A 16,375-nucleotide genomic window follows, 5' to 3' on the forward strand; every position below is an offset into this window, starting at 1 on the left:
GAAAGGGATGAAAAGGAATTGGGCAGTGAGAAGTGGAATGTATTCTGGCAGATGGTGCCGTATATGCCAAGGCCCACAGGTAAATGAATAAGGAGGGAACGGTGGTGATAAGACAGATGCTGGAAAGGTAGGTGGAGGCTGGAGCAGATGGGACCTTAGAGACCATGCTAAGTTAAAAGCAACGAAGGCATCACTCCAGAAATTTCTATTTTAAGCCTTATATGTTATGTATTTTCCTCTTGTTGACATAGACAAGGAAGGGAAAGAAGAACATAATTCCTGTCATGGCAAATCCCATATTGTTCTCTTCACACTTCTCTCTCACATGTTTTTGTGTTTTTGTTCATGTGTGTTCTAGCTGAAAAGAATTTTCCATCTCCCCCAAACTCTCTCACCCAAAATGGTCTTTTAAATACCTTCCAAGACCTGTCTTGTTTAGCCTTACAGTCCTTCTTTCAAAAGGTTGTCTTCACTATTTTACAAATAGGGAGGGTGGGGAGCAGATATCCTACTATTGCCAGAAGTTGGAGGATATAACAGTGGGCAAAACATACACTGCTTGCTTGATGGGAATTTCCATATTTACTACAGTTTCCTTTAAAAAAAATTCCACTAAATCAGTAAATAATAGGTATTTTCCCCAGTGTTTTGGGAGTAAAAGTTAGGAAGCACAAAACAACTTTTTTTTCCCTGTAAAGAACACTTCAGAGAATACTGATCTGGATTGAAATGAATTATTGGCTCATGTTTCAGCCCTGTTGACATGATGATAAATAAATATTTAGGCAAGTTATAAACTGATGTGTGAAGGCCACAGCAGCATCTTAACTTCCCCATCCCCTCTCCCTGCTCCACTCAGAAATGTTTTTGCGAACATGTTTCAAACTGCTGTAGTGTTCTGTCACACCAAAGGCAGGTTTCCAGGAAATAGGAATGTGGCAACAGCGTCTCTGCTACCACAGAGATGAATGTCGTCTGGTTATTTATATCTGATATCATGTGATTCTATGGCAAGCCTGAAGGTTCTGGAGAGAAGGGAAAAGTTGGGCCCTTTCACCAAGGAAAACTCCTAAGAGGGGATCAAAACACATGACTACACACAGAAGAGACATGAAGGTGGAGAAAACATGTATGCCATTTTTCACAGAACGTGTTGAAGAGCCATATTAATTAACACTCTATGACTAAATTTATGTCCCACCGTTATATGTATTGCAGGCTGATATCATGGGAGGTTGACCCTATGATTATGATAATTAGCAGTGAGTATTTAGTAGATGACACACAGAGATACAAAAGAACTAAATGCAATGAGGATAGAGTATTGCTTTATTTTAACTCCATTATCTGATAGGGAGGATCTGTTGATACCTGGGTTGGAGGAACTGACCCCCTTGGAAAATGCTTAGGGTAAGGTACTCTGTGCTATGGTTTCTGTCATGCCATTTCGGGACTTTCTCACATTGGCCAAAACTTGAGAGAGTTGAAAAGGATTTTTCTGGAATGAGGCTGCAGACGTTGTAATATGACTATTCTTTCACTTAGGAGCGCTTGGAATTGCATTTCTATCTACTGGAGGCTCATCTGATCAATAAAAAATCTGGGAAAAATTTTATAGAGTTGAAAGTGCATTTGGGGCAATGTTCTAATACCTGACTGTCTATCAGAGTCCCTGGGGATGAGAGTTGGGATTTAAAGCCATGCATTCTTGGCCCAGTACCAGACCTACTTACTGATTCAGAATCCTCCAAGTACCATCCTCCTAATTTTTTAAGTTTCCTGGGCTAAGCTTTATGTGATCCATATTTGGAATGTGTTTGGGAAAGACAAAATGGCAAACCCAGACTGACTATGTTATTTAACTTAAAACAGTTCACCTACTGAGTTTTGGTTCAACAATGAGAATTTAAATATCTAAAGTACTATTCAGGAGCCATCAATAAACATGATTGAAAAATATTTTTTAATGTAGTTTAATAAATACATGTATTAGGGAACTGGGAGTATAAGTCAGTGTGGTAGAACACTTGCCTAGCAAGCATGAGGCCATGGGTTCAATCCCTAGCACCATAAAAATTAAATTAAATTAATTAACTGTATTAATCCTTTCACAAGTGTTTTTCTATTAATGGGTATTATAACCCTAGGAAGTTGATACAATTTTTACGCCATTTTACAGATGGAGACACTGAGGTTTCAGCATCTTAAATATCTTGACTGGGCCATGTCAGGATTTCAGTCCAGGTCAGTACAACTGAAGAACCTAAGCTCCTGCCCTCTCTGCTCACTGAATTTCTCTGTGCATTTAATGAATAAAAATGAACCTTAGAAGAAAACACCTTTTAACACTGTCCAGTAAAATTGTTTAAACAATTGTTAGCTTTCTGGGTAAATGCTTTAAGTGGGACACTTGCCTAAAGATTTTTAAAGTCAAATTAGTGAGTAAGCAAGCAATGTGTAAGCTCTGTTAAAAAGTAAGAATCCAAATTTATATGTATTACTGAATTAAATATTTATGAGTAAACAATTATTGGTTTACGTAGGTAGATGTGAACATAGCCAAATATAGATGTCTATTTTTTTCTCAATCAAACTTTTCCTAGAATTTCTATTTTGGTGTATTTACATCAATGCTATGGTGTTTATGCACTTTAAGGTTGGAAGATTTTAAGGTATCTTCTAAATTTGTATGTGTCCAATACAAGCAAATAACATTTGTAAAACTGAAAGAATTGATCTCATGGTAGAAGAGAGAAGAATGGTAGTCACTGGACACTGGAAAGATAGTGGGGAGGGGGACAGAGAGAGAATAGATAAGGGACACTAAACTACAATTAGATAGGAGGGATTAGTTCTGATGTTCTATAGCACAGTGGAGTATCCCTAGTATACAAAAATCCGAGACATATTTCAAAATAACTAGAAGAGTCCAGAGATTCCACTCATAAAATGATAATGTTTGAGGAGATAGAAATGCTGATTACTCTGATTTGATCTTTACACATTACATACATGTATCAAATTATCATACTTTGCTCCATAAATATGTACAATATTGTATCAACTTAAAACTTAACAATTTAAAGCAAATAACAAATGACAAACTTTACTGAATTATAGTTAATAATATCTATGATTATAAGGGCCCCTCATTACTTGATTGTTCTCTCAAGAACTGTTTTCAGTAGAAAGCTGTATAAAATTAATGTTCTGGCCTGGGTTGTGGCTAAGCAGTAGAGTGCTTGCCTAGCACATGCAAGTCCCTGGGTTCAATCCTGAGCACCGCATAAAAATAAATAAATAAAATAAAGGTATTGTGTCCAAGTACAACTAAAATAAGTAAATAAATGTTTAAAATTAATGTTTTAATATAAGATGTATTTACTTATATACTGTTTACTCACCATTTTGTTTTAATCAGAAAAAAGAGTGCTAAAGATAAGAAAACATTTACAAAAAACCTATTGAAAACTAATAATGTATGTTGGGATCTGAGAATTTCCTTAACTTGTTTTCCCCACTTTAATACAGTACAACTCCAAACAAGTTACTTAGCTTCTGTATTTCAGCATTCTTATCACTAGAGGAGACAAGGAATGGTACCCTCCTCTTAGTGTGATGAAATGAAATAATAAATGTAAAACTGTTTTAATAGAACTTGGTGCATAGTCCACACCCCATACTATTGTCTTTTGTTATTAATTCAATTCAGCAAACACTGAATGCCAATCACAACAACAATGCTGACCATTTTGTGACGAACTTGTGTGTCCAACACTAAGCCATACACATTACATATAATATCTCACTAAGTCTTCACAATCACCTATGGAGGCAGTACACTTTTTATCCCATTTTACAGAAGAGAAGACAGGCTTAGAGAGGTGACACAGCTAGAAGAGGCTGACATCAGTGTTCTACCAGTAGCACTAGAAGCCTTGGTGAGCTGAAGAGCCTGGATCTCTTGACCCATGGGAAGCCTACAGCCTAGATGAGAAGATAGTTATTTGTCAAGCCATTTATTTTAGTCCATTTTCTGTTGCTATAACAGAATACTACAGAACTGGCTAATTTATAAAGAAAAGAAATTAATTATCACAGTTTAGAGGAAGTCCAATATCAAAATGCCAGAATCCTGGGGGGACCTCCCTGCTGCATCACGCATAGCAGAAGTTGAAGGGCAAGAGAATGATAGAGTAAGTGGAGACTGTCAAGAAAGGGGAGCATACTAGCATTCATCCATGAGGGCTTTCATTTCATCACTTCCTAAAGGTCTCACCTCTTAACACTATTGCATTGGGGATTACATTTTCAACATATCAACACTGGTGGACACATTCATACCATACCACCATTACAAAAATAGTTATGGTCGGTTGCTTCCCTGAGGAATTGGTTTTGAACTGATGATAGATCCAAAAGGAGTTAGCTCGGTAAGGATGGGTGGCGGTCCCTGGGAGGACAGTCCAGTCCAAAAGACAGCATGAGGGAAGTCCCTGAATGGGAGGGAACATGGTCCCTTCCTGGAAATGCTATGTTGGCTCGATGCAACAGAACATCAAAGTGAGCAGAACACTTTTTAATCAAATGGCAACCCCACAATCTAGGAAGATATACCAAAGAAGAATTTCTGAATAAGTGGGAAAGAGACTCTTCCAAATAACAATTCTACAAGAGAAATTCACAAATCCAACAAGAGGCAGGTGCTTTGTGTGAGGTATTCGCAAGTGAATTTGCTTATAAAGGGTCATGCCTCTACCCAAAGGTCAGCAGATCATGGATGTGAGCCAAATGTGACCATCCACTTTTATTTTATAGCCCGTAGCTAAGAATAGTTTGCATGCTTTTTAATGGTTGGAAATAATTCTAAAGGGAAATAAAACTTTACAACACAGGGAAATCATACACAATTTACATTTCAGGGTTCAAAAGTAATTTTTGTTTTTTTGGTGCATCATAGCTATATCCATTTCTTACTGACTGGCCACTTGCATGCCACACAAGCAGAGCTGAGAAGTTGTGATGGAGGCTGGATGGCTCAAAGGCTAAAGTAAGCCCTGCTGTAACCTATCAGCCTTGCTTGGAGCTGTATAGATGCAAAAAGGAAGTCAGAAAAGCATTACAAATGCCCCAATGTCTACAGACTATAAGGCAACAAGTCTTTCCATTTTAAATCCTGAGCTTTGAACCACTGAATACACAGTGAGGGAAAACTCAATGTTACTAGTGTATAATCTCCTACACAAGGAGAAGACTAGCCCAGCACCATTTAGTGTAGTTTTGTGATACAAGGCACAGTTGATGGCTGTCTTATTCATCCTCGCATACCTAGTGCCTAGAACAGATTAATAGTTTGTGTTCCATAAACATTTATTGAATGATCACTGCCATTTTGAACAGGTATGGCAGGGTCAGGATAACGAATGATAGAGATTTGGGCTAGAATTAGAATAACAGCACCCCACCACCACCTTAGCTTGCTGAAAACCTCACTGATTCCCCAGAGAGGAAAGGCCATGATTCTACTTATTAATCAGTTGCAGTTTGGAATTGATAGAGTAGAAGTATAACCTTCCCTCCCACCCAAAATACAGTCTTTAACTGCATTCTGCTAGATCCTCCTTTCTTGTGAATCCTAATAATGTCTTCAATAGTCTCTTTTAATTAAAAAGAAAAGTCACTTCTAATTGGAAACATAAGTCTCAGATCCAATTTAATGTTCATCTCTTTTTCCCTCTCCAGCACTGGCCTGGCTTTGATAAGGAGGCTTGGCTTCTCTGACTTCTCCCTTCACATGAGTGGGCCCAGGGTGGAAGACAGTAGGAAGGCAAGAGAATCTCTTGTTTATCTACATGTTGCCAAGGTCTTCTCATGCTCTCTCTGCTTATCTGGCTTAGAGTGGTGACGATGGGCCATGGGATCTCTGGGGGACAAGTATCCACTGAGTGCCTCTCATCTCACAAAGGTGTTTTAGGTCCTCTGTAAGGAGGGTTCTTGCGTTCTGTAGGGAAATTGCACCTCCCTCCTGCACAGTGCCTTGACCTTGGAGACCCATCTGGCTCATCTTCCAATACCCTCACTTTCATCTCTAAAAATGCATTCCACTATTTATTGACATTGGTGTTCTCTTATTCCAGATGTAATCTCCACTCCCTTCTGTTGTGTCTTTTTGATCATTGGATAACCCAGCCATTTGCACCACACCAAGTGTGGGAGCGAGGCCACTGGTCTTTAGTCCTCTGTCTTCACCCTCACGTCCCCCTTTTTGTTTTCTACCTAGAAAGGAACCAGGGTAGTTCATTTCACATGTATGTGTCCAACTAGAGAATCAAAGTCATCTCTTCTTATATTCAACCTCAGTCTCCTTAAGCAATTCTCTTAAAACCCTCTTCCTAACTTGGCAAAGGAGTTGAGGATTGTCAGGAAAAAGGAAAGGAAAAAAAAATACCCACATAGCACTCCCCACTGAGCTGATGATTTATGACTTCAGTGATTCTTTTCAATCCTCTCTCCTCTGTAGTAGTAGAAGCAGTTTGGCTAGCGTTTAATATGCTCTGATGAGGAATTTTTTAGAATCACTTTCTGATCTCTTATAATATGGACTTAATTTGTCCCCTCTTATTCATGGGATACATTACATGTTCCCCAACGAATACCTGAAACTGTGGATAATACTGAATCCTGTGAAAACTATTTTTTTCTGTACATGCAGACATATAATTTACAAATTGTGTACAATAAGATTAACTTTAATACTTAATAATAAAATAGAACAATTATAATAATTTTACAGTAGTAAAAGCTCTATGAATGTAGTCTCTCTCTCTCCTTCTCTCAAAATATCTTAATGTATTTTCACCTTTTCCCTTAAAGGAAACATTTTGTGGCTTCTCTTTTGGCCTATCTGAATTGCCAGCATCACTACATTTATGCTTTGGGGCAACAATTTAGTAAAATAAAGGTCACTTGAACACAAGCATTTCAATACTATAACAATCCATCTTACAACTTAGCTTCCACGTGACTCATAGGAAGGAAGCATAGCCAGCACAGACACACTGGACAAAGGGAGAATCCATATCCCAAGAGTGACAGAGTGGGACAGTGCAGGATTTCATCATGAAATCCCTAATCAGAATGGCATGTAGTTTAAAGTGAATTGTTTATTTCTGGAATTTTCCAATTATTATTTTTTTGGACTGCAGTTGATAATGGATAACTGAAACTGTGAGAAGCAAGTTTCTTATAGTAGCACCTCCCCCTAGCCCCCGAAAAGGGGGTTGCTACTATAATTGATTTGGTTTTAGTTTCAGTGTTGGGTCCTAGATGACAATTCCAGAGGAATAAAAATTCTAATATCTTAATATATCCTACACATTTATTGAAGTTCACACTATTTACTAATGTATGCTACCACCTGACATCTTGCATAGAGGGTACATATTTCTCAAACCTAAATTTCTTGAACATGGTGTTCCCTTATGAGTCCATCAAGTCAGCCATTCTGTATGTTCTGTATGTTCACATACTATTTCTGCTGATATTTTTGTGTGCTTACTGATACCAAATGTATTTTGTGGGGTAATGAACACACACACACACACACACACACACACACAAGTGGCTACCTCCTTAGAGTTTATACTCTAGTGAATGCTCTCTTAAGTGGGTAGATCATTGCAGATAAGAACCTGAGAGGAGTTAGGTCTCACTGGATGCCTTGGGCTGGTCCAGATTATTGTTCTTTTTCTGTTTGTCTCTCTTTCTCATTTCTCAACCTATTAGGTCTCTTTCTTTCTGAAACTGTCCTTTTCCTGTTGATGCATTCCACCATGCTTAATTTTAAACCTTGTACCCCGATTCCAGAACCACTGGGCTCCTCCTAGATGAGCCATATCTCCTTGCAATGTATGTTTATCACCTTTTTGCTCCCACAGTCCATGGCTATGCTTTCATTGTAGTATTTACCACACTTGAGGGCAGGGACTAGGTCATGTCTCTTTGTAACTCTCTCCCCCTCACAGACACACACATACCACTACCTCCACCTCCATCACCACCACCACCACCACCCATGCCACAACTGCCAACACTAGCATCTTTGTGCCTTGGACAAAGTAGGAATTCAACAGAAATTGTTTGAGCTGAATTGTTTATCCATTAGCAATTAACCTTTCACAATTGGTTGCAGTATTTTAATAACTCTGCCTATTCAGGCAACATAAGCACTTCTCCATTTTCAAAAAAGCTGGCAACAGGGACAATTTATCATAGATAATTCTGCAGGAAGTAACTGGCTCTCACTGCCTGCCTCCCTGTTAGCTGTGACTATTGTAAGAATAACCAGAAGCCTTCAAATTCCATGTCCTTTCATGATCTGTGAACTCCCAGAAAGATAGATGCATAATGGGGAGGTCTGTTTCAAAAAACTTTGCAGTGTTAGCCAGCCTTTGAAACCTTATTTATTGTGTTTCATAATACGTCAATTTAGGACTCATGTTTGGTCAACTCTTCTCAAAAATGTTAGAACTGCAATCTAAGCTTCCTTTGTTGGTTTGAATTTTCCATAGAAGAATTTCTCCTATAATGAAAATAACCAAAAGGGCTTTCATTCATGAAAATATTTGAGGCATCCAAAAGCCTAGTACATGTAGGAGTACTTTTGTACTGGTCTTTTTGAAGAGATTTTCTTTTAACTCTTTTTAAACTGTATTAAAAATGTTATGACAGATCTCTTAACAATTTCCTCTTCACAAAGACCACAAAATAGATAATAATTTTATAAAAAGATATTTTCACTGGGAGTGGACTAAAGTGAAGGGTAGATCAAGGTTAGTCTCAGTCAAAGAAAACATTTTGAATGGCATATTTTCTATGGCAATTGCTGATTAACCAAAGAAACAAATAGGGAGCTTTATATGGTATTTATGTGAACTATACTTTCCCTAATTTCCTCCCTTGTTATTTTGAAATTAAGTCAAAGATTTGGTCACTGAGTTAAAGAATTGCAAGAATAATCCCTTGAACAATTAGCCACTCAATTTCTAGTAAGATGATCTTTCAGATCTCAGAAGAAAAAAGAGTCAAATTATCATTACAGAGGAAAATGTAAAAGGATATTACATTGGGGGTAGGAAGGGATGGAATGATAGCCATTAATTTGGAGTAAAATTATGTTACTTACTTCTATTCAAAATTAAACAATAGTAAATTATGGGGCTGGGCTGGTGGCTCAATGGTAGAGTGCTTGCCTAGCATGTGAGGCACTGGGTTAGATTCTCAGCACTGCATATAAATAAATAAAAAATAAAGGTCCATTGACAACTAAAAAAAATTTAAAAAAAGAAGATAGTAAATTATTTTGCCATAAATCTATTCAATCTTCTAACAAATACTTACTTTGTATCTCTTCTTTTATGAATAGAAAGATATTTTTTAAACCCAGGTAATAAAATTAAATTTATTTGTTTTGAATATCTTATATTATCAGCATATGATCTATGTTAAAGCATTCCTTGATGTTCTATTTTAAGAATTTCTATGGGATATTTTTAAAGCTAATTAAAACTAAAATTCCAAATTCCATAAAATCTATAAAAAATCCCCTGTTTCTACAGTTTTCTAAGAATCATGAAAGGCAAAGCAGTGAGATTGTACTAATGATGTCAAAACTTTAGTATTGGTGATTGCATTAAGTATATCCGATATGTGCATGTCATAAAAATGTGTATTGTAAAACAAAGTATTTAATATATTGGGAAATTTTAGTTTTAATAATACAATTGCTTATAGTTCTAATAATATATGTTAAGAAGGAGATTCTTTCCTTTCTGTCCCTATAGAATAAATCCAAAACAAATGAATATGAATAATTCAGTAGTTTAGTAATTAAAAATACAAATTAAAATAGCAATGAATGTTTTTATCTTTAAATTGCAGTTACTAAATCAATAGTCTTGAAAGTTCTTGAAAATAGGCAACCTGAACTGACCATAAGTAGAAATAGAAATTAATACAGACTTTCTAGAGGATATTTAATTAAATATATCAAAAGCTTTACAAATATCATAGTTTCCGACCTGTAATTTCTACTTTGAGGAATGAATACTACACAAAAAGATAAATATCCAAGGAAATTTATCATAGTATTATTTATAATAGCCAAAAATCACAACCATTTCAATACCCAATAATAGGGACTTGTTAAAGAATTTGGGTCATATCCATATTTTGCCATATTTTAAAGTCTTTGAAATTACACTGTAGTAGCCTAACTATGGAACCAGCCTAGGTGCTATCAATGGATGAATGGATAAAATAATGTGATATATATACACAATGGAGTTTTATTCAGCCATAAAGAAAAATGAAATGTCATTTGCAGGAAAATGGATGAAACTAGAGACCATTATGTTAAATGAAATAAGTCAAACTCAGAAGGTTAAGGGTCCTGTGTTCTCTCTCATAGGTGGAAGCTGGGGAAATGGAAAAGAAAGTTGGGGGTGAATCTCATGAAAATCAAAGGGGGATCAGGAAAAGAACCAAGGGGTGGAAGGTAGGGAGGGAGGGGGGAAGTTCTGGGGAGTGATATTGGCCAAATCATATTGTTATATTGTGGGCATAGATGAATACATAACAAGAAACCCATCATTTTGTGAAACTGCAATGCACCAATTAAAAATGTGGACAGAAGAAGAAAAAGAAGAAGAGGAAGAGGAAGAAGATGAAGAGAAAGAAGAAGAAGAAGGAGGAGGAGGAGGAGAAGAAGGAGGAGGAGGAGGAGGTGGAGAACAGCAACAACAACATTGTAGAATAGTGAATGCATGAAAAACATTTAAAATGTTGGGTGAAAAAAATAACCCAAATGATATAGATGTGTTTAATGTATATGTATTAATTTGCTTGAGCTATCATAACAAAATACCATAGATTAGATGGCTTCAACAATATAATTTATTTCTCACAATTCTGGGGGCCGAGGAGTCCAAGGTCTAGGTGCCCACTGGTTTGCTTCCTGGAAAGGGCTCTCCTCCTGCTCACAGATGGCTGTCCTCTCACTGTATTCTCATCCCTCATGGATGGGATAGTAGGGAGAGCTGTCTGATGTCTCTTCTTATAAAGACCTTAAGACTTCACTTAATGTTAATTACTTCCTAAAAGCCCTAGTTCCAAATACACTCACATTGGGAATACAAACATTCAGACCATAACAACATACATTTTATGAAATATATACAATGTGTATTTTACATACATAGAAAAGAGACCTGAAGGGTATACATGATATACATCAAAATATTAAAAGTGAATATGTTTAGGTTGTAGAATTAGGGATAGTTTATATTTCTCCTTTCTTTGTGCAATCCTGTCATTTTAGAATTTTCTATTAAGAATGTGTGTGACTTAAGAATGTGTGCACATCAGAAAAATGCTATAGTTTATGCACATTTGGCTCTTTGTGTCTGTGGGTTCCACATCCATGGATTCAACCCACTGTAGATTGAAAATACTCAGGAAAATATTACAACTGTACTAAATATATACAGATCATTTTTCCTTTGTCATTCACTAAAAACACAGTAGAACAACTGTTTACATTTTTATTATATTCTATTTCTATTGCAAATAATCTAAAGATTATTCAAAGTGTATGGGAGGATGTATGTATGTCATATACAAATATTATGCCATTTTATAGAAGGGACTTGAGCATCCACAGATTTTGGTATCACTGGGGGTCCTGGAACCATCCACCCCAGCCTACAAGGTATGACTGTATTTTAAATCTCATCACAGTTAAACCAATCCTCACAGAGGAGTCTATGTGCTGAGCAGGCGGTCCATTGCCAGGCAGGCCCTGGAATCACTTTGGGCAGTAGTATATGTGCAGCACAGTAGGAAACAGAGAAACTTGCTGAACTTCCAAAGGAACTCATAAGAGATAACACAAAGACAAAGCTTTCATGGGATTTCAAGAAATAGCGACTTTTCTGGGAGAGCCTTATTATAAGTGGGGTTTCCAAAGAATATAAAAGGCAAATAGGAATAACTAATGCTGGAGGGGCACTTTTAACTTTTCCAAAGCACTCTCCCATTTATTAATTCATTTGATCTTTATAACAACTATGCAGGCAGGGTGGCTATTAGCATTTCTATTTTAACCATGAAGACATAAAGGCAGAGAGCGATTAAGAGACAAACCGCAATCTCACAATTAACTGAGTAGGACCCAGGTCTGGTTCTCAATCCAGTTCCTACCTTGCCCATACACCCTCACTCACAGAACTTTTTCCTACAGCACAGCCTCATGGAAACTCTAGGATATTTTCAGCTCTTATTAAAAGAAAAATGCCCCTTAGATTTCTTGTGAAAAGGATGAAGCTGGGTAGGGCTGTAAGAAATAATATAATTCAAAAGGCAAACTTAGCCAGCTTTCTCCCAGACAGAAGGTTTTGCAGCTGGAAGGTGTTATGTGGTTATTTCTGGGCTTAAGAAGGTGTGACTTCATTTGACTGTATACTGTTGTTCATTTGCCCTGAGACCCAGACAGGCAAAAACTCTTTGAGAAGTATAGCAAATACTACCATGGCAAAGCACTTGGGGACAACGTGTGTTTAATCCTGGGCTGAGTGACTAGTTATGTAATGTAAAATTACATGATCCTAACCTCTATCTTAATTAAGAAAGAATTTCCTATTTAGGGACATTACTTTATATACTAGATGACTTCACAGTTCTACCCAAATGCATTGTAAGAATTTAATTTAAATAATTTTTGTTTTAAACTCTCAAATATGGCAGTTTGGGAGATAGTTTACAACTCTATTTTTAATGAACTGATTTAACTATAGATATTATAACTGCAAATAAAACACATTTACAAAAAGCTGTTGTCTTTAGAATTGTAAATCTGGCAAGGTTTTTAGCAGTAGAATCTTAGATAAATAAAAAAGTTGCATCTTTTTAAACCGTGGGTGCTAATTGGGCTTTTCTTATCATCGTGAAGAGTAAAAGCAGATGTTGATCTGAAACAATGCCTTATCGTGCACAGTGGTCCTAAAAGATGGCATTTTCTTTGATGCCCTTATTTGTTCTGATTCATTATCAACCCAATTTACCTGCTGGTCACATACTTATTCTGACTTGGAAATACCAACCAATGATAATTCAGGAGATAGTTATTACTAGAAAGGAGGTATCCAACAAGAATGTCACAAACATGTTTTGCCAGTGGACTGTAGCCCCGTCAAGGTGAGATAAACTAATCGGTTCACCTTGACGTGCTAAATTAAGTAGTGTGAAGAAATCAGAAGACAATGGTGAATAAAATGAGCTGAGTGAATAACTTGCTATTTCCTTGCATAAATAAATTTCTAGTGATGATTAAAGCTTAGTGAATAAGTTCAGGGGTGGGGGTGGGAAAGGCAATTATTCCACATAACAGGAGAAAGCATCTGTAATTATTTCATGATAACTATTTGGAGTCAAACAGAAGTTGTCCTAAGGATTGTGGTTGTATATTTACCCAGAATTTTTCATTCTAAGTAAAATGTTGGGCTCAAACCCATCTCTTTCAAAATGAAAAATAAGTATAAACACAATCATTTAAGAAAAGTTCAAATACAAAAAAAAATGCAAATGCTGAAACCTATAGGGTTTGAGGCATACAGTGGAAGCATTCATAAAGGGTAGCTGGGCCTGGTGTATGTATGCCTGTGGTCCTAGAGATTTGTGAGGCTGAGGCAGGAGGATCACAGTTTTAAGGCTAGCTTAGCAATGTAATGAGACCTATCTCAAAATAAAAAAAAATTTAAAAAAAAAGGAATGGGAATGTAGCTTAGTAACAAAGCACCCTTGTGTTCAATCCCCAGTGACTCCCCCATAAAAAGTCTGTTTTCATCTTCTTCTCTCACCTCACTATACTCTTTTGCTCCCTGACGTAGTTCATTCCACTTCAAGTACAACATTTATTGGGCCTAAGTTCCAAGCCCTGTGCCGACAGGCACTGCAGATACAGTTGAAGCATTTTTTACACTCAGGGAACTCAACATAGGCATGTGGCTCTGTTAGGTACATTCCTTACTATTGTTAAATTTAGCCCAACTGGAAGGCTTCCACATCAAAGTGGATAAGAAAAAGCAATCTCAAAGCAGCTAATATAGGCTACTTTACTGGGTAAATGTTCATGGATGATAGTGCTTTCTAGGAATTGTACAACTAGCCTCATCCTCAAATGCATGTGTGCATGTGTGTGCATAGTCATTCATGTTTATGCAAAGGTGTGTGCAAGCATAATATCAAATACGTTTGGCCTTTGCCCCTGGTGCTTTGCCCCTGGTGCTTACCTAAACCCCTGCAATTTCCTAAGGAGCAGGAATTTTTTTTTATTATTTATAATGATCCCCTTTGATAACTTCTGGGTTTGTTAATGAAGTAACTTAGGGTGGGTCTCCTAGATAGACTTAGGATGGGGTCAGCAGCCAGAAAGACCAATTGATTAGAGGATTAGTGACTGGGACAGGAGCAGGAAATCAAGCTCTATTAAAAATGCTTAGATTATAAGATTTGATGAGTTTCTGGGTTGCTGCTGTTGTATGGAGGTGCCAGGAGGGTGGTATGCACAGAGAGGATGTGAGAGCCCCTCCATCTCTTCATCTGGTGTTCATCTCTATCCTTAAAAAAAAAAAAAAAGGAACTCAAGAAAGCATTTCCCTGAGTTCTCTGAGTAAATTAATTGAGCCCAAGGAAGTGGTATAGGTACCCCAGTTAGCAAGCTTGGTCACAGCTACATGTGGTCCAGAGTTTTGGGTTAACATTTGAAGTGGGAACATTTTATGGGATTGAGCTGTTGACCTGGGAGATTTGACTATCTTCACATAGACAGCCTCATAACTGAATTGGACAAGAGTACAACCTGCCAATGCCTCTGGAAAATCTGCCAGAGAATTGCACACGTTTCCATGTGTGTTCACGTATGTGCACCTCGTATAGTCAATACAGCATTAATAGGACTTAACAATCCTACTTTTACATTATTATTTATCTATTTTAAAAGTTGGTGATAAGTGTATATTACATTTGTAATCTAATAGTAGAACTTCCCCAATTTTTTTTTTTTGGACTTTTGTTGTTCCCCTTTTGTGTGCTGTTAAATCTTGCTTTTCATTATGCCAACATTTTGGTTGCAACTTTTCTTGCTAAACTTACTTTAACTCTTTGGTTAAGTCTTAAAAGAAAAAAACTCTAAGAAATATTTTACCAACATAGTGTAGGGCACATGACTGGACCTTTCTAACTTTCCTTACGGAACGACAAGCCCACAGTGTCATACAGTGCAATTTCCTATTAATAGTGGGCAAAGCAGGGTCAAATGACAAACAGTAGCTCTTGGCTGCAGTTTCCCAGACTGTGAGCTGAGTTTCACACATGAAGTAGAATCATGTTATGCTATTAAACCTATAAAGAAGCACTGGACCTGCGTATACACAGGGAAGGTGGTCTTCCTGGAGAAGGTGCTGTCTAAGCTTAGGAGTGAAGGATGTATAGGAGCTAGCCAGGCAAAATAGGTAGAGGGGAGGAAACAGATTTCAAATAGAGAGACCAGCAAGGGAGTTATACATGTGAGGAGCTTACATTTGCTTGTTAGAGCTGCCAGAATAAAATGCCAGTCTGGACAGTCTGACCAACAGAAATCTTTCTCCTCACTGCACCGAAGAGTTAATGTCCCAGCTTGAGGGTTCAGCAGTATTGATGTCCTCAGAGGCCTCTCCTCCAGGCTTACAGATGGCTGTCCTCTTGCTGCCTCTACACGTTTTTTTTTTTTTTAATTTCCCCCTGTGCATACATATCCCCAAAGTCTCTTTTAGTATCTAAATTTTCTCTACTTTAAGGATACCAATCAGATTGAATTAAGACCCACCCAAAATCATCATTTAAACATAATAATTTCTTTAAAGACTATCTCCAAATATAGTCACATTCTCAAGTATTGGGGGTTCAATATATGCATTTAAGGAGGGAAGTAAGCAATTTAGCCCATAATAGAGTTTAAAGCAAAATTTATTTTTATCAGGGCATTGAATAAAGACCAAATATTTGCCTAATTCTTATAACCAAACCACAACATCAAATACATCAGTATTTTGAGACAACTCAAGAGACTGCATTAACTGGTTCAAAAGGAACTACAGGTCTCTCTTCTTTCCCTTCCAAATGGCACTGAAAATAACGCTTTGCCCACATGAGTTGAAGATATTGGCTAAAAGCATCTCAGCAACTTGATAGTGGCAGTCCTTGGAATATTATTAAATAACAAAGTCCCTGTTTTTTAAAGCACAATGTGTATTCAGGTCTCTGGGGAAGAACTGACAACATT

Source organism: Callospermophilus lateralis, chromosome 6 (genome assembly GCF_048772815.1).
Source record: "Callospermophilus lateralis isolate mCalLat2 chromosome 6, mCalLat2.hap1, whole genome shotgun sequence".
NCBI classification, from domain to species: domain Eukaryota; kingdom Metazoa; phylum Chordata; class Mammalia; order Rodentia; family Sciuridae; genus Callospermophilus; species Callospermophilus lateralis.